This window comes from Artibeus jamaicensis, unplaced genomic scaffold (assembly GCF_021234435.1).
Source record: "Artibeus jamaicensis isolate MK-2021 breed Jamaican fruit bat unplaced genomic scaffold, CSHL_Jam_final contig_700, whole genome shotgun sequence".
Classification (NCBI taxonomy): Eukaryota; Metazoa; Chordata; class Mammalia; order Chiroptera; family Phyllostomidae; genus Artibeus; species Artibeus jamaicensis.
The window spans coordinates 376,213-396,132 of NW_026521930.1; positions in this window are offsets into that span (position 1 = coordinate 376,213).

Consider the following 19,920-nt stretch of genomic DNA (forward strand, 5'->3'; position numbering starts at 1 on the left):
GGTCTCCTTTTCCCCACAACCTCTCTAACATTTGTTGTTTGTTGCTTTGTTTATGATAGCCATCCTGACTGGTGTAAAGTGGTATCTCATTGTGGTTTTAATTTGCATCACTCTGATAGCTAGGAATATTGAGCATCTTTTCATGTGTCTCTGAGATCCTCTGTACATCCTCCTTGGAGAAATGTCTGTTCAAGTCCTTTGCACGTTTTTAAATTGGGTTGATTGCCTTCTTAGAATGAAGTCATGCAAGTTCTTTGTATATTTTGGAGATTAAACTCTTTTCTGAGGTATCATTGGCAAATATGTTTTCCCATACAGTTGGATCTCTTTTTATTTTAATACTGTTTTCTTTAGCCATGCAAAAGCTTTTTATTTTGATGAGATCCCATTTGTTTAATTCTTTCTTTATGTCCCTTGCTCTAGGGAACATATCAGTAAAAATATTGCTGTGTGAAATATCTGAGATTTTCCTGCCAATGATCTCCTCTAAGACTTTAATGGTGTCACGACTTATGTTTAAGTCTTTTATCCACCTTGAATTTATTTTGGTGTATGGTGTAAGTTGGTGCTCAAGTTTCATTTTTTTCCACATAGCTGTCCAGTTCTCCCAACACCATTTGCTAAAGAGGCTATTTTTACTCCATTTAATGTTACTGACCCCTTTGTCAAATATTAATTGCCTGTACAGACTTGGGTTGATTTCTGGGCTCTCCGTTCTGTTCCATTGGTCTATGTGCCTGTTTTTATGCCAGTACCAGGCTGTTTTTATTATTGTGGCCTTGTAATACAGTTTGGTATCAGGTATTGTGATCCCTCTTACTTTGTTCTTCTTTCTCAGAATTGCAGCTGCTATCCAGGGTCATTTATGGTTTCATATAAATTTTTGAAGTGTTTGTTCTATGTCTGTGAAATATGTCATTGGTACTTTAATAGGTATCGCATTGAATCTGTAAATTGCTTTGGGTAGTATGGACATTTTGATAATGTTAATTCTTCCAATCCATGAACACGGTATATGTTTCCATTTGTTCATGTCTTCCATGATTTCTTTCTTCAGTATTGTGTAGTTTTCTGCAGACAGGCATAGGAGACTGATTTGTCTTGGCCTGGCAAATGTGACTCAGCTCTGTATGGAAAACCTACAGAAATGAAGTGGCGGGCAGGAGCCAGACCTTCAAACTGAGTTTTCCCATGGGAATCAGGCCTAGAAAATGCATACAGATTGTTATGGCTTGCTTCTGCTAAAACTCCATCACTCTGGTCTAAAACAACAAATGTGTATTGTCTATCTTCAAGGTAATATACAAATCCTGTATGAGTTTTCCCAAGGACAGAGCTAATGAGCTCATTGCCATTCTCCTTTGCAGGTTATTTTTATTTTCTTGATTGTACCTAGAATGTAGACAATGATATTCTATGTAATAGATAATAAATCTGTCTATGATGTAAGACCCCAGGAAAACAATAAAAGCCTGTCTAGGCAAGGGTTGGGGCGCTCCCTTCTTGAGGGAGTGGCTGAGGCACCATAGGCACTCTCCCCTTGAGAGAGTAGTCATGCCTGTTCCCTTTTTCCACACAGAATTGTTGCCACCTGTGCACTGATTCTCGTTGTCAACCACAATAGGCAGACTCTGCTGGACAGACTCTGCAACATACAGGTCTTTTACCTCCTTGGTTATGTTTATTCCCAGATATTTTATTTTTCTTTTTGCTATATTGAATGGGATTTTTTTCCTTGATTCCTGCTTCTGCTGTTTCATTGTTGGTATGCAAAAATGTCTTTGATTTCTGGATATTGACTCTGTATCCTGCTGTTTTGCCATATTCATTTATTAGGTCGAGCAGGTTTTGGGTAGAGTCTATAGGATTTTCCATGTACACTATCATGTCATTTGCAAACAATGACAGGTTTGTTTCCTCCTTTCTAATTTAGATGCCTTTCATTTCTTTTACTTGTCTGATCATTGTGGCTAAAACTTCCAATACTATATTGAATAGAAGTGGTGAAAGTGGACAACCTTGTCTTATTCCTGATCTTAGTGGAAAGGATTTTAATTTTTGCCCATTGAGTATGATGTTGGCTATAGGTCTCTCATATATGGCCTTTATTATATTGAGAAATGCTCCCTCTATTCCCACTCTGCTGAGTGTTTTTATCATAAATGGGTGTTGTACCTTATCAAAAACATTTTCTGCATCTATTGATATGGTCATGTGATTTTTGTCTTTGCTTTTATGTGATGTATTACATTTACTGATTTGTGAATATTGAACCATCCTTGCATCCCTGGGATGAATCCCACTTGGTCATGGTGAATGATCTTTTTAATATATTGTTGAATGCAGTTTGCCAATATTTTGTTGAGGATTTTAGCATCTATATTCATCAGCAGTATTGGCCTGAAGTTTTCTTTCTTTGTTGTGTCTTTATCTGGTTTTGGAATTAGAATGATACTTGCTTCATAAAAAGAGTTTAGGAGTCTCTCATCATTTTGGATTTTTTGGAATAGTCTGTGAAGAATGGGGGTTAGCTCTTCCTTAAATGCTTTGTAGAATTCTCCTGTGAAACTATCTGGTCCAGGGCTTTTATGTGACAGGAGTTTTTTGATTACTGTTTCAGTTTTGTCACCTGTTATTGGTCTGTTCAAACTTTCTGCTTCTTCATTGAGTTTTGAAAGATTATATTTTCCTAGAAATTTGTTTATTTCACTTAGGTTTTCAAATTTCTTGGCATACAGTTCTTCATAGTAATTTCTTACAATCCCTTCTATTTCTGTGGTATCAGTTGTAATCTCCCCTCTTTTATTTCTGATTGTGTTTATTTGAGTCCTCTCACTTCTTTTCTTGATGAGCCTACTTAAAGGCTTGTCTATTTTGTTTATCTTTTCAAGGAACCAGCTCCTAGAATTATTGATTCTTAGAATTGCGCTTTTAGTCTCTATGTCATTTAATTCTGCTCTAATCTTGGTTATTTCCTTCCTTCTACTTGCTCTGCGCTTTGTTCTTGTTCCTCAAGTTCTTGTAGGTGTGGGGTTAGGTCGTTTGTTTGAAATGTTTCTATCTTTTTTAGATAGGCCTGTGTTGCTATGAACTTCCCTCTTGGGACTTCCTTTGCTGTGCCCCATAAGTTTTGGGTTGTTGTGGGTTCATTTTCACTTGTTTCCAGAAACTTTTTTATTTCTTCCCTAACTTCATTCTTTACCCATTCATTGTTTAATAGCATGCTATTCAATCTCCATGATTTTGAGTGTTTTGGGTTTTTTCCTTTGGGATTGGTTTCCAGATTCAGTCCCTTGTGGTCAGAGAAAATGCTTGGGGTGACTTCAATCTTCTTAAATTTGTTGATGCTTTCTTTGTGTCCTATCATGTGGTCTATCTTTGAAAATGTTCCATGTGCATTTGAAAAGAATGTGTATTTAGCTTCTTTGGGATGAAGGGTTCTATATATATCAGCTAAGTTCATTTCATATAGGGCATTGTTCAATGCCACAATCTTTGTTGATATTTTGTTTGGAAGATCTGTCCATTTTTGACAGTGCAGTGTTAAAATCCCCTACTATAATTGTGTTGCTGTCAATATTTTTCTTGAAGTCCTCTAAGATTTTCTTGATATATTTGGGTGCTCCTATGTTGGGTGCATATATATTTACAATGTTTATGTCCTCTTGGTGGATTCTCCCCTTGAGTATTATGAAGTGACCTTCTGGGTCTCTTTTTATGGCCCTTTTTTTGAAGTTTATTTTGTCTGATATGAGTATTGCTACTCCGGCTTTTTTTTTCCTGGCCATTTGCTTGGAAAATTTGTTTCCAGCCCCTCACTTTTAGTCTATGTAGGTCTTTTGTCCTGAGGTGAGTCTCTTGTAGGCAGCATATGTGTGGGTTATGGTTTCTTATCCATTCAGCTATTCTATGTCTTTTGATTGGAGCATTTAATCCATTTATGTTTAAGGATATTATTCATAGGTACTTATTCATTGCCATATTCATACCTGTGTTTCTCTCTGTCTCTCTCTCTTCTCCTTTCTTTCCTTTAAGCAGTCCTTTTAGCATCTCTTGCAGAGGTGGTTTGGTGGAGTCCTATTCTTTTAGACTTCTTTTGTCTTGGAAGCTCTTTATTTGGCCTTCTATCTTTTTTAAAAAATTTTTATTTATTTATCTTTAGAGGGGAAGGGGGGAAGAAGAGAGGGAGAGAAACATCAATGTATGGTTGCCTTTTGTGCACCCCCTGCTGGGAACTGGCTTGCAGGGAACTGGCCTGCAACCCAGGCATGTGCCCTGACTGGGAATCAAACCATGATCATGTGGTTTGCAGGCCCGCGCTCAATCCACTGAGCTATACCAGCCAGGGCTGGCCTTCTATCTTGATTGAGCTATTTCTTGCCATTCTCTTCTTGCTTGGAGCATATCCATTGAGAAGTCAGTAGCTAGTCTTATTGGGGCTCCCTTGTATGTTACTTCCTTTTTCTCCCTTGCTGCCTTTAATTCTCTCTTTGTCTTGGAATTTTGCCATTTTAATGATGATGTGTCTTGAAGTGGGCCTGTTTGGTTTCCCCTTAATTGGGACTCTCCCTTCTTTAATTGAGTGCCTCATTAAAATATCAAAGTCCTTTAGGGTATACACCTACACACATAGCTCTCCCTTCTCCCACTGTCCCAACTCCAGGTACTGTAAATCAGGAAAAGAAGCACACATCTGTTTTTCCAGGCCACTGGCACTGTCAGCTGTGTTGCTGTGCAGGTAGGATCTCTAGTTAATTGGATTTGTGTGACTTTTTATCTCATCAAATTAGGGAAGTTTCCCATCATTACTTTTTCAAATAGGTTTTGTATCTCTTGTCCTTCTCCTTCTGGTATCCCTATTATTTGGTACCAACACATAAAAAAGAGATAGGATAACCTTTGGATAAGTATAGTGTTAACCATGATATTTCACCTGACTAGCCACTTTTTAGAAAGGGTGAAAAAGAGATAAGACTATTGTTAGAGGGGGGAAGAATTGTGAGTTGAGTCCAGAAAACAGTGAGCTTGTAGGAGGTCAGATTATAAGATATAGTGAGAATAAAGGGTAGAAAATAGGCATCATGTGTGAGAGAATAAAATTAATCAGAACGTAATAAAGTTCCAGAACACAGTGAACTGGGCAATGATCTGGGAGGGGTTCTGTGTAGTATTTGCAATTATATGGAACAATGATTATTTACAATAATACTGGAACAACAATCATATGATGGAATCTATGTGATCTGAATAACAAGAATAGGAAGTACATGACCTAGGGTAGTGTACTATTGGAACACAAGTGAAGTAAAAGAAGGAAACTTAAAAATACACCGTGAAAGAGAGAACAAGAAAAACCAGTCAAACAATGCCATTAAACAAACAAAATGAAGAAAACTGAACACAAAGAAGAGAAATAAAAAATACTAATAAAAGAAAAGAAGTAAAAATAATGAAAAAAATACACATAAACAATAACTTGTAAGTTCTCTGGAATAGAATAGTGAAATTTATCTCAGTTTCTCAGTATTTAGGATGACCCCTCTTTGGGTCTGACTTTGGTATTTTCACAGCTCCAGGTCTTATTGTCTCACTTATGTGGAGGAAAAAAAGGAAAGAAAAAAAAAAGCCTCCTGTTGGCTTTAAACTGGCCAAATGAATTCTGCTAGTCTTCCTGGTTACAGCACGCTGAGAGGGGTCAGGTTTTGCTTTTTTCCCTTCCTGTGGTCTTACAGGGATGGGAGCAAGGCCTGCCCTGAACTCTGCACACTTACCCAACCTCCAGCTCAGTTCCTCAGTTTGGTGCCGGGTCCCCAGTGCCCTTCTGTGCCAGACCTATGCCTTCTGTCCACCAGTTGTGCTGTCCTTGAGGTGCACCAATTAGGGGCAGCTGACACACCAAATTCTTGCTCTCTTCTGTCCTAGGTGCTAGGGACTCTAAAAGTCTCTTCAGTGTACTTTGGCTCCCCCATTGAGTTAAGTGTTTCTGGGGGCTGCTAACTCCATGAGCCCTGCTGCTCTCCTCTGTAGGAGCCAGGGGTGCCTCTTCCTTTCTCTTAGTGTACCAGTCCAGCCCCACATGGCGAGGGAGCTGCAGTGGCTGCAGCCAAGGGGGCAGCAGGGTAGGGCACATGCCTCTGTGGCTGTGGGCATGGGCTGGGGCTGTTGCTGTTGCAGTGGTGGGGGTGAGGGTGTGCAGCCTTTACAGAGGCAGGGTCAGGCATGTGCCACTAGGACAGTGGCAGCAGTGGGGTTGAGTGCCTTGGGCAGACACCCTCTGCTGCTGCAGCTCAGGGGAGAGCAGGGCATGGCCACAGTAGTGGCAGCAGGGGTGGGCCTGCAACTGAGGCTGCAAAGGCTAAGGAGGTCCAGCTGGGGGAGAATTCCTTAAACAGCCACCAAGAGCCTTTTTTTAAAAACAAATTCCTCCTGTTCAAGCCTGCTGCTCCTAATAAGCACCCAGCTTCTCACACAGCCCAACTTTCCAAACAGATCAGAGACTATCCAGGTCAGCATCCGTCATGGCCCAACTCTTCTCCCTTCTCCAGGCCTCACCTGGCTCCCCAGTTTCTCTGGTAATGACCCAGCTGGTATCCACAGTCTCAGTGGGTGAACACTGCCTCTGTGTATTTTCCATTTCATCTTTATTACCCCCAGCAACTTCAAGCATCCAGTTTCATCCTGGTGTTGCTGTAACCTCCCTGTTTGCAGGGGAGGGAACCAATGATCTGGTCTCTTCCGAGAATCTTGCTGCAGGCCCAGCAGGTGCTGGGCCTGGGGCTGCAGCCACCCTGGTCCCTGTGCTGGTCCCAGGGACCTTATCATCCCAAAGCAATCTCCTTACCATATGATTTTTCAATGCCCTTTACAATTTTGGCCTCCAGCCTTCATATATGCTGGGATACTATTGGCTGTTCACTCTGTTCCTCAGCTAGGTGTTCCACATGCATGCAGGGGGAAGTAGACTCTGCTCCCACCTAGCTCACTGCCATCTTCCTTCCCCACCTAAACCTCTTAATTTGAGATATTGTATTCTTTATTTCTTCCTGGTTCTTGTTTATAGTTTCTATTTCCTTTTTCATATTGTTGTAGTTCCCACTGAATTCCTCGAGTATCCTTATAACCTTTCTTTTAAATTCTGTATCTGATAGTTTGCTTGCCTCCACTTCATTTTGCTCTTTTACTGGGGAAATCTTCCATTCCTTTCAACTGTGGGTTTTTTCTTTGTCTTTTCATTTTAGGTGACTCTTTTTGTTTGTTTCTGCGATTCTTAATGCTTCGTTTTGCCAGCTTTCTTCATAGGGTGAACTTCTATGGTAGAAGTTCTGTAGGACCCGGTGGTGCTGTCTCTTTGCTCTTCTTGTCTGGATGCTCTAGGGTTGCCCTTCTTCCATTTGTGTGGGTCTCTTATTGTATTTGGGTTTTACCTGTTGGTGGCTCTTTTGTTGGTGGCTCTTTTGTTGGTGGGTTTTCTCCTTCAGTGGGCTTACTGGTATTCACTGTTCCCACCTTGTTTTGTATGCTGTTATGTAAGTATTGGTTAACAAAGCAGTATTACCAGACTATGAAATCTACACCAGCAAAAGGAACCCCCCTACCACATCAGCAATATCGACCGCAACAGAACTAAGATTAATAAATGTGAAGAGGGATTGCAGATACTATATGACATGAACAAAAAAAATATGGCTAAAAGAGGGGGAAATGTTGTTGTGTGGCAAGAGGGAGGAGAATTGACAAGCACTGAGATAGAACCAAGGTGAAGAAAGGGAGAGAGCAATATTTACAACATAAGTAAAACACAAATGGGAGACAGGAACAATGGGGTAAGCAGAGGGAAGGGTATAGTATGAGGTCTGAAGTAAAATTGAAAAGGTACTGAACCAACAGGAGCAAAATTGCAGAAAACCAACAGCAGGGTCAATAGCAATGACAGCTGAATGGAGTTTAATAAAGATGGAATGGGAATAAGAATATTATAGAAAAGCATAAGTGAATATGAAATGTCCATAGTGAAAAAAATGATTTTGAGAGGATGGGAGAAGCAAACTAATAAGAGTAAGGAGTAAAGCCCAGAGTGGGGGGGGGGAGAAAGAGATAGAAAAAGAAGAAAGAAAGAAGAAAAGGGGGAGAGGGAAAACAATGAGAAGAAATTCCTTACCCAACTGATCAGGGGCAAGGTGAAGGCAAAATGGAATAAAATGTAGCAAAGTATTCTATAGGATATAAACAACTAACAGGATAGCTTTCAAGATGGCGGTGGACTAGGACGGAGCAGATACCAGTTCCTAGTACGAAAGGGACAGAAACCTGTCCGATCAGAGGAGGTGAAACCAGCAAGCCAGCAGTTGCCAAGCATATATGAAAATAAGAAACCAGAAACCTCATCGGTCACGGAGGAACCAGACGGTAGGGAGACAGCAGCAGTACAGTAGTCTCTGGGACAGAGCAGAGGGAAACAGCCTGTGCAGGGTAGGGGAACCAGCGCCCAGTGGCGAGAGCCCAAAGGCGCATGGGACAGCCTTCAGCACCCAGACGGCTCCCTCCCTAGGATTTTTGGACCAGAGGCCTGCCAAGTGGCCCAAACAGAGGGGAGCAGAGGTGATTTCAGTCTGTGCATAGTTCGGAGGTCCAGCTTCTGGTGGGAACTGTGTCTGGGAGAGTGCCTAACGGTGCCTGGGACAGAGTTCAGCACCCAGACGGCTCCCTCCCTGGGATTTTTTCTGCTGGGCAGGCCAAGTGGCCCGGGCAAAGAGGTGTGGAAGAAACTTCAGCCTGTGCACAATTTGGGGAACTAGTCGCTCCACACGCAGTGCGTCTGGGCAAGTGCCTGGGAGCTCCTAGGCCTGCATTCAGCGCCTGGAAAGCTCCCTCACTAGGATTTTTGGGCCCGGACCTGCCAAGAGACCCAACCAGAGGGGAGCAGAGGAGATTTCAGCCTGCACACAGTTCTGGGTCCAGCGCCCTAGGTGGTGCTGCTCCATCCCTAGTTTTTTTTCGGCAGAGGTTGGCCAGGGGACCCAGACAAACACAGGAGCAGAAGGGATAGACACCACGCAGCGTACCATGACATTCGCACAGAGTTTCTAGGTCGGCACCCAGTCCTCAGATCAGCTCCCAGCTTCCAGTCCACCCCCCTCAGACTATCTGGAAGCCCCAAGCACTGAGGGGTTCTGGGAAAAGAGCTGAGACCCTCAACCCCCTCCCTTTCTGGCCAAGCAAGGTGAGGTGCCAGGAGAGACTTGTTTGATAGAGTTTGTGGAGAGGGTTCTGAGGACAAAGGGCCTCGACCAAGGACTCTGTGGGTGCCAGCCCAAGAGAACTCAGAGGTGCAACCTGGGGCTCTGAATCCAGTAGACACGGCAGCCTGGTCTGCTTCACACCCAGCTTGGCAGCGAGCGCAGGATTGGGCAGAGGGCCTGGGGCTTCCCAAGGGAACGGGGGCAGGTCTGTGCTCAATCCCGAGGGAACCAGGCAACTAGGCCGGGGCAGGTGCCCACAAACACAGCAAACCAGACCATGGCAGTAACCCTTGGGGGGAGCGCTGTGAGGAAGTCCTAGTTCCCCATTGTAGGGATCTGGGGAGAGGCGCCAAGTGTTTGGATCCTGAGAGGGGCTGACTGAAAAAAATCACAACAATCGACCCTCAGCCAACTGCAACCAGAAAAACCGGTTCGGCTAGTTTGAAGCCAACAAGTGACATTTCCTTTTCTGATGTTTTGTTTTGTTTTTTGTTTTCAATTCTTTCTTTTTTTTAAAACTTTTTTTATTGATTATGCCATTACATTTGCTCTATTCCCCCCCTCCATTCCCCTCCACCCTGCATACCCCTCCCCCACCATTTCCCCTTTAGTTCATGAACACGTGTCTCAAATTCTTTAGATTCTGTATTTCCCCTACTATTCTTACCCTCCCCCCTATCTATTTTCTATCTACTGTCTATGCTACTTATTTTCTGTACCTTCTCCCTTCTTCCCCTCCTCCCACTCCCCTGTTGCTTTGAGGGATTATTTTTGTCTGTGCGTTATTTTTTGTTTGTTTGTTTATTGTTTTTGGGGTTTTTTTTACTTTATTTTATTTTTATTCTTTTTTTTTACTTTTCTTCCTTCTCCATTCCTTTTATTTATCTTTTTGCTTTTTTAAAGTAATCTGTTATTTCTTTTAAATTTTATTACTGTTTCATCTTTCCATACTATTGTCCTCTTTTCCCAGATTTTCTGTTTTATTTCTTTTTCTTTTCTTTCTAAATTTATTGCTCTTTCTTCCATTCTCCTACCATTTTTTCTTTCCTCCTTTTATTTCTTTCCTTGCCATTTCTTTCTTTTACCCACAAGAGTCACAATCAACTTGAAAATATGAAAAGACCAGAGCTGGACCCATAGAAGAGGCCTCCAAATAGTAGAGTCAGAGAGACAAATTGCACATTGCTGTAGGAGAGAAGCTAAAAGTTACTGCATATTTGAGCAGGTGGAAGCAGAGAATGACAAGATAACCAAAAGAGGCTGCACCACTGAAATTCACAGGCATTCCACCACAAAAGTTCACACCATAAACCCAGGGTGTAAAAACAGATTAATCTAAGGAGCTGAGGCTAACAAGAAGAGGCTCACAAACAATGGGAAGACAAAGAAACAATCCCCAAATGAAAGGAAAGGAGGAATCCTCAGAAAGAATGTTAGATGAAATAGAGGCAAGTCAACTATCAGATACTGAATTCAAAGCACTGGTGATCAGGAATTTCAAAGAGCTCACAATCAGCTACCAGAAACTACAGGGGAGCTACAATGATCTCACCGCAAACTATATCAACATGAAAAAGGAAATGGAAATTATTAGCAAGGGCCAAGAGGAAGTGAAGAATACAATTTCTGAATTGAAAAACACAGTAGAAAGCATTAAAAATAGGGGTAGATGAAACAGAAGATCAAATTAGTGAATTGGAGGACAAAGTAGAAAGCATCTCACAGAAAGAACAGGAAAGGGAAAAGAAGCTCAGAAAGAATGAAGAGGGATTAAGAGAAATGCAAGACAATATGAAACGTAATAATATCCAAATAATAGCAATACCAGAAGGAGAAGAAGATCAAGGGATAGAAAACATATTTGAAAGAGTAATGAGAGAAAACTTCCATAATTTGATAAAAGAAAAAGTCACACAAATCCAGGAATCACACAGAGTCCCATTCAAGAGGAACCCAAGAAGGCCCACTATAAGACACATCATCATTAAAATGGCAAAATTCCAAGACAAAGAAAGAATCTTAAAGGCAGCAAGGGAGAAAAAAGAAATAACATACAAGGGAGTCCTAATAAGATTATCCACTGACTTCTCAATGGAAACACTCCAAGCAAGAAGAGAATGGCAAGAAATATTCCAAGTAATGAGAAACAGAGGCCTACAACCAAGGCTACTTTACCCAGCAAGGCTCTCAATCAAGATAGATGGCCAAATAAAGAGCTTCCAAGACAAAAGAAGCCTAAAAGAATTTGCTGCCACCAAGCCAGCTCTACAAGAAATACTAAAAGGTCTGCTTTAAGGAAAGGAAGGAAAAGACACAGACAGAGAGGAACATAGGTACAAAAATGGCAATGAATAAGTACCTATCAATAATAACCTTAAATGTAAATGGATTAAATGCTCCAATCAAAAGACACAGAATAGCTGCATGGATAAGAAAGCATGACCCACACATATGCTGCCTACAAGAGACCCACCTCAGGACAAAAGACCATCACAGACTAAAAGTGAAAGGCTGGAAACAAATTTTCCAAGCAAATGGACAAGAAAAAAAAAGCTGGGGTAGCAATTCTCATATCAGACAAAATAGACTTCAAAAAAAGAACCATAAAGAGTGACCCAGAAGGTCACTTCATAATACTCAAGGGAAGAATCCACCAAGAAGACATTAACATCATAAATATATATGCACCCAAATATATAAAGAAAATCTTAGAGGAATTCAAGAAAGATATAGACAGCAACACAATTATAGTAGGGGATTTTAACACCCCACTATAAAAAATGGACAGATCTTCCAAACAAAATATCAACAAAGACATTGCAGCATTAAACAACACCATAGATGAAATGGACCTAACTGATATATACAGAGCTCTTCACCCCAAACAAGCTAAATACACATTCTTTTCAAATGCACATGGAACATTCTCAAAGATAGACCACATGATAGGACACAAAACAAGCCTCAACAAATTCAAGAATATTGAAATCATACCAAGCATTTTCTCTGACCACAAGGGACTGAAACTGGAAACCAACCCCAAAGGAAAAAACCCAAAGCACCCAAAATCATGGAGACTGAATGGTATGCTATTAAACAACGAATGGGTCAAGAATGAAATTAGGGAAGAAATCAAAAAGTTTCTGGAAACAAATGAAAATGAACTCACACCAACCCAAAATTTATGGGACACAGCGAAAGCAGTTTTGAGAGGGAAGTGTATAGCAATACAGGCCTACCTAAAGAAGATAGAAACATTTCAAACAAACGACCTTACTCTACGCCTGCAAGAACTCGAGGAACAACAACAAAAACAGCCCAAAGCAAGTAGAAGGAAGGAAATAACAACTATCAGAGCAGAACTAAATGACATAGAGACTAAAAGCACAATTCTAAGGATCATTGAATCCAGGAATTGGTTCTTTGAAAAGTTAAACAAAATAGACAAGCCTTCAAGTAGGCTCATCAAGAAAAGAAGGGAACAGACACAAATAAACACAATCAGAAACGAAAGAGGAGAGATTACAACTGATAACACAGAAATAGAAAGGATTGTAAGAAATTACTATGAAGAACTGTATGCCAAGAAATTTGAGAACTTAGGGGAAATGGACACATTTCTAGAGAAATATAATCCCCCAAAACTCAATGAAAAAGAAGTAGAACACCTTAACAGACCAATAACAGCAACAGAAATTGAAGCAGTAATCAAAAAACTCCCATCACACAAAAGCCCCAGACCAGATGGGTTCACAGGAGAATTCTACAAAGCATTTAAGGAAGAGCTAACCCCCATTCTTCACAGACTATTCCAAAAAATTCAAAAGGATGGAAAACTCCCAAACTCCTTTTATGAAGCCAGCATCATCCTAATTCCAAAACCAGATAGAGATACAACAAAGAAAGAAAACTTCAGGCCAATATTGCTGATGAATATAGATGCTAAAATCCTCAACAAAATATTGGCAAATCGCATCCAGCAATATATCCAAAAGATTATACACCATGACCAAGTGGGATTCATCCCAGGGATGCAAGGATGGTTCAACATTCACAAATCAGTAAATGTAATTCATCACATAAACAAAAGCAAAGACAAAAATCACATGATCATATCAATAGATGCAGAAAAAGCTTTTGATAAGGTAGAGCACCCATTTATGATAAAAACACTCAGCAAAGTGGGAATAGAGGGAGCATTCCTCAATATAATAAAGGCCATTTATGAGAGACCTATAGCCAATATCATACTCAATGGGCGAAAACTGAAAGCTTTTTCACGAAGATCAGGAACAAGACAAGGATGTCCACTTTCACCACTTCTATTCAATATAGTATTGGAAGTTTTAGCCACAGTGATCAGACAAGAAAAGGAAATTAAAGGCATCCAAATTGGAAAGGAGGAAACAAAACTGTCACTGTTTGCAGATGACATGATAGTGTAAATGGAAAATCCAATAGACTCTATCCAAAAACTGCTCAAACTAATTAATGAATTTGGCAAAACAGCAGGATACAAAGTCAATATCCAGAAATCAAAGGCATTTTTGTATACTAACAATGAATCAGCAGAAGCAGAAATCAAGAAAAAAATTCCATTTGATATAGCAAAAAGAAAAATAAAATATCTGGGAATAAACCTAACCAAGGATGCAAAAGACCTGTATGCAGAAAACTACACAGCACTGAAGACAGAAATCAGGGAAGACACAAACAAATAGAAACATATACCGTGTTCATGGATTGGAAGAATTAACATAATCAAAATGTCCATACTATCCAAAGCAATATACAGATTCAATGCAATACCTATTAAAGTACCAATGGCATATTTCACAGACATAGAACAAACACTTTGAAAATTTATATGGAATCATAAATGAGCCCGAATAGCAACTGCTCTTTTGAGAAAGAAGAACAAAGTAGGGGGGATCACAATACCTGATATCAAACTGTATTACAAAGCCACTGTAATCAAAACAGCCTGGTACTGGCATAAAAACAGGCACATAGACCAATGAAAGAGAACAGAGAGCCCAGAAACCAATCCAACTCTCTACAGTCAATTAATATTTTACAAAGGGGGCAGTAACATAAAATGGAGTAAAGATAGCCTCTTCAGCAAATGGTGTTGGGAGAACTGGACAGCTACTTGCAAAAAAATGAAACTTGAGGACCAACTTACACCATACACCAAAATAAATTCAAGGTGGATAAAAGACTTAAATATAAGCCTTGTAACCATTAAAGTCCTAGAGGAGAACATTGGCAAGAAAATCTCAGATATTCCATGCAGCAACATTTTTACCGATGTCCCCTAGAGCAAGGAATATAAAGGAAAGAATAAACAAATGTGATCTCATCAAAATAAAAAGCTTCTGCATGGCTAAATAAAACAGTATTAAATTAAAAAGACAACCAACTTTTTGGGAAAACATATTTGCCAATGATACCTCAGACAAAGGTTTAATCTCCAAAATATACAAAGAACTTACACGACTCCACTCTAAGAAGACACCCAACCCAATTAAAAAATGAGAAAAGGACTTGAACAGACACTTCTCCAAAGAGGACATACAGAATATCCAGAGACACATGAAGAGATGCTCAATATGGTTAGCTATCAGAGAGATGCAAATTAAAACCACAATGAGATACCACTTTACACCAGTCAGGATGGCTATCATAAACAAAGCAACAAACAACAAATGTTGGAGAGGTAGTGGGGAAAAGGGGACCTTAGTTCACTGTTGGTGGGACTGCAGACTGGTACAACCATTATGGAAAACAGTATGGAATTTTCTCAGAAAAATAAAAATTGACCTGCCTTTTGACCCAGCAATTCCACTGCTTGAATTATATCCCAAGAATCCTAAAACATCAATATCAAAGAACCTATGCACCACAATGTTCATAGCAGCACAATTTACAATAGCCAAGAGTTGGAAGCAACCTAGGTGCCCATCAGTAAATGAATGGATCAAAAAATTGTGGTACATATACACAATGGAATTCTATGCAGCAGAGAGAAAGGAGCTCCTACTCTTTGCAACAACATGGATGGAACTTGAAAGCATTATGCTGAGTGAAATAGGCCAGGCATTGAAGGACAAATACCATATGATCTCACCTTTGACAGGAAGCTAAAGAATAAAACAAACAAGCAAACAGAATAAAAACAAAGACACTGAAATAGAGAACAAGTGGGCAGTGACCAGAGGGGAGAGGGAAGGGAATTTAAGGGGAAAAATGAAGAGGGATTTTGAGGAACAAGTATGAAAGACACAGGGATGAGAACTGGGGGGGCCGGGGAATGAAAGGGAGGTGGGGAGATGGGGCAGGGAGGGGCTGGGATGGGAGAAATAGACAAAAAAATGTACTTGAAAAATAATTTTAAAAAATAATTAAATAAAAATTTTAAAAAAGAATTAAAAAGATTTTTAAAAAAAGAAGTGCTAAAAAAACCCACAAACAGATAGTGAACAAATAGGGGATCCTTTGGAGAAATACAGCAGTGACTATAATATTCCACCCAATTCGCCACTTGTTAAAAAAAGTGAAAAAAGAGATGACTCTTATTAGAAGGGAAGAAAGAATGTGAGCTGACTTTAGAAAGCAGAGCACTTATGTGAGGTTAGATGAAGGAGAAATAGTGAAAGCAAGGGATAGAAACTTGGCATACTGTGAGAGAAAACAAAGTTAAACACAACAGAAATAAAGCTCAGGAAGATAGCAAAATGAATTAAGACCAGGAAAAGATGTTGTGTGGGATTTGGAATAACAATAGTGTGATAAATATATAATCTTATTATCAAACAAGAGGTACGAGGTGGGGCAATATTTGGGCCCACCCAGGGACACCAAAAACTGTTACAGAACAACAGACCCCCACTCCCCCCGAGGATGGTATACTAATGTCTACTAGGCTCATCTGTCCACCGCCAATTGGAAAGACATCTCTCAATGCTAGAGATTTGTGAAAAAGAAACGAAATGTTTATTTAATGCTATTCAGGCCTAATGCCTCATTAAAATATCAAAGTCCTTTAGGGTATACACCTACACACATAGCTCTCCCTTCTCCCACTATCCCAACTCCAGGTACTGTAAATTAGGAAAAGAAGCACACATCTGTTTTTCCAGGCCGCTGGCACCATCAGCTGTGTTGCTGTGCAGGTAGGATCTCTAGTTAATCCAAAGTCATGTGGCACTCTCTCACGGTCCACTGGCAAGAGTTCTTTGCACCAAGTTCTAGTCAAAGTCTCTCTTGTTTCCTAGGCCACGTGGCCAAAGGGGGCACCCCAAACCTGCGTGGGCCTCTTCTACCAAAGCTGCAGGGGTCAGCACTCTGACCAAAAGTGTGTGGCTTTCTTCTTCACCTGAATGCAGGGGTCTGCACTCTTCCAAAACAGCATGGCTCTCCTCTCCACCTCGCCAAGAGGGGATCCTTACTCTGCTAAAACCTCGTGGCTCTCCTCAGTGGATGCAGGGGTCTGCACTCTGGCCAAAACTGCATGGTTCTCTCTCCTCTTCACCTCAGCAAGAGGGGGTCTTAACTCTGCTGAAACCGCATGGCTCTCCTCAATGGATGCAGGGGTCTGCACTCTGGCCAAAACCACATGGTTCTCCCTTCACCTCACCAAGAGGGGATCTGCATTCTGCCAATACCACATGGCTCTCCCCTTAATGGCTACCGCGTCTGAATTTAAATCTCTGCACCCATCCTCCTTTGCAGCCCCATTTCCGACTCCTCCTATAATCAGTTACACCTGCCAGGACTCTCGTATTATTGCAAGTTTATTGGGCTGCCATCATTAGTCTGGGCAGGTATGGCCCCATGGTGTGGAGCCAATCAACTCCAGGCTCTCACGCAGGTGCTGTAAAACCGGGGGACCTGCCCCCAGTAACATCCTGGGTAGAAGCCACTCCCTTCTCCCTGGCTCAAAACTTGGCCACAGCTATTTAACATATCTATGAAACCAGTTAAAAGTTATAGATGTTAAATGACCATTCCATAGGTTAGCTGCAAAACTGTTGCTATGCAAAACAGTTCTCGGTGGACCTGGCTCCATTTGTTCCTTTCCCCGGAGGAGGGGGGGGTGAGGACATCTTAATATTTCCTGGACACTCTGAGCTCTGGACCCAATCCCAAATCCTTTTTTTTTTGGCGGGGGGACCCTCCTGGCTGCGCCCTGTTACAATCTGAATAAAAAGAATAAAAAGTAAAAGACCAAGAGTAGTGTGTTATTGGAATATGAGTGAATTCAAAGAAGAAAAATTAAAATGCAATATAAAAGGGAGAATAAAGAAAAAAATCAAACAATGAAATCATACAAACAAAAAACGAATTAAACAGAAAGAAGAGAAATTAAAAGAAAATATGCAAGTTCTAAAAGGGAGCAAAGTGAAATTTCTCTCAGCTGATGGTGTTCCCCTTCTGACTTCTTTCTGGATCTATATTTTGTTTTTTTCACAGCTCTCAGTCTTATTGTCATACTTTTGAAAAAAGAAAAGAGCCTCCAGGTGACTTTAAACGTGACAAACAGGTTTTGCAGCCCTTCCTGGATCCTGCAGGCTGGTCTGGGCTCCATTTTTTCCTCTCCTGTGGTTTTGAGGGTGTTGGCTCAATCTGGGCTACAATAACCACAGGTGTCCAGTTTCTAGCCTATGTCCTCAGAGTGCCATGCAGCCTTCACTCTCCACTGCTCATATGTGCCCAGCTTGTACTTATAATACACCTGGTTTTGCTCCCTTTGATCAGCCCATGAGGTGCACTGACTGGAAGCAAATCACATGCCTGCCTTCCCTGCCCACCTACCCTGTCCTCCCTCTTCACTGGTCTGGGTGCAGCACAGAAATCCCTGCAGGGCAACTAAGTTCCCCTATTGAAAAAAGTCTCTCTGGGCACTGCTACTGTAACAGGGTGCAGCAAAGAGGGGGGCCCCTAATAGGGATTTGTAATGGGGTCCCAAACTCAATATTTATATATATATATATGTATATATAAAAATATATATACATATATATTAATGTCATATATATATATATATATATATATATATATATATATATATATATAGGACATCCTCACCCCCCACATGTCTGAGCTGGGCAAATGGGACACATGGAGCAGGGCTATTCAGGCTGCGTTGTATTTTTATTTATTTGTTTACTTATTTATTTATTTTTCAAGTACAGTTTATTTTTAAAAAATACATATTGTATTTCTCTTTTCCCAAGTAAGACATTTCTATTACTCTTCTGTTTTTTAAGCATTTTTTATTTAATTATTGTTTAAGTACAGTTTTCTGTCTTTTACTCCCATCCCAGCCCCTCCCCCCGCAGTGCTCCCCATCTCCCTCCCATTTCCACCCCCCTTCCATTTCCACCCCCCTTAGTTTTTATCCAGGTGCCCTTTATACTTATTCCTGTGAATCCTTCCCCTTTTCTCCTGAAATTCTCTTCCCCTCCCGCCTGGTCCCTGTCAGCTTTTTCTGTATTTCAGTGTCTTTAGTTATATTTTGCTTGCTTGTTTGTTTTGTTGTTTAGGTTTCTGTTAGGATCCAGAGACACATGAAAAGATCAATATCACTAGCTATCAGAGGGATGCAAATTAAAATCACAATGGGATACCACTTCACACTGGTCAGAAGGGCCATCATAAACACAGCAGCAAACAACAAGTGTTGGAGAGGTTGCAGGGAAAAGGGGACACTAGTTCATTGTTGGTGGGATTGCAGACTGGTACAACCATTATGGAAAATAGCATGGAATTTTCAAAGAAAACTAAAAATGAATATGCCTTTTGACCCAGCAATTCCACTGCTAAGGTTATATTCTAAGAACCCTGAAACACCAATCCAAAAGAACCTATGCACTCCAATGTTCATAGCAGCACAATTTACAATAGCCAAGAGCTGGAAGCAACCTAGGTGCCCATCAGGAAATGAATGGACCCCCAAAACTATGGTACATTTACACAGTGGAATTCTATGCAGCAGAAAGAAAGAAGGAGCTCCTACTCTTTGCAACAGCATGGATGAAACTGGAAAGCATTATGCTGAGTGAAATAAGCCAGGCGGTGAAAGACAAATACCATATGATCTCACCTTTAACACAGCTGTGTTGTATAGCAACAGCTTTGCAGCTAAACTGTGGCACAGTCATTTAACATATCTGTAACCTGGCACAATCTGTAATCTTTACATATCTGTAATCTTTAACTGGTTTTGTGAGTATGTTACATAGCTGTGGCCATGCTTTGAGCCAGGGGGATGGAAGTGACTTCCACCCAAGATGTTACTGGGAGGCAACTGCTCCTGGTTATACTGCCTGTGTGACAGCTTGGAGGAGATTGGCTCCATGCCATGGGACCACACCTGCTCAGACTTACTATGGTAGCCCAGTAAAGCTGGAAGAATACAGGAATGCTGGCAGGTGTAACTGATTGTAGGTAGAGTCGGAAATGGGGCTGCAGAGGAAGATTGGCTGGGGATTTAAACCCAGGCATGATAGCCATAGTGGGGAGAACTACATGGCTTTGGCAGAGTGGGGACCCTGCAGCTTTGGGGTGCTCCATTTTGCCACATGGCTTAGGAAGCAGGAGAGACTTTGCCAGGAAGAAAAGGGGTGAAAGGACTCTTGCTTGTGGGCCATGAGAAAGTACCACATGGCTTTGGATT